This window comes from Cynara cardunculus, assembly GCF_001531365.2.
Source record: "Cynara cardunculus var. scolymus isolate 2C chromosome LG 13, CcrdV1, whole genome shotgun sequence".
Classification (NCBI taxonomy): Eukaryota; Viridiplantae; Streptophyta; class Magnoliopsida; order Asterales; family Asteraceae; genus Cynara; species Cynara cardunculus.
In genome coordinates, this window is record NC_037540.1 from 8140227 (window position 1) to 8140615 (window position 389).

Genomic DNA, 389 nt, shown 5'->3' on the forward strand with positions numbered 1-389 from the left:
AATTATATTAATACTTTCCTTGTATACTCGACATATACTATATTAATATTTTTTATTTATAATTTTATTATCTTTAATTAATTATTTTAATTGATGAGATATTTATAGAATCCATTTGTATTAAATTTAAATAAGAAAAAAGTTCAGAAAATTAAAGGCATTTGTTCCTTTTTGAATTGTTAAGTTTTTGAACTATTTTTTATTGAATAAGTTGTTGAACTCTTTATGTTGAATGATTAAGTCGTTGCATTTTTTTTGAATAATTAAATGATTGAGCTTTTTAGAAGACTGGTTACTTAAATTATTTTAACCCTTTTAAAATTGTACAATTTAAAAGTTATTTTTATAAAATGACTTGCAAAAATGTATTCACTTTTACAGAAAGTAGT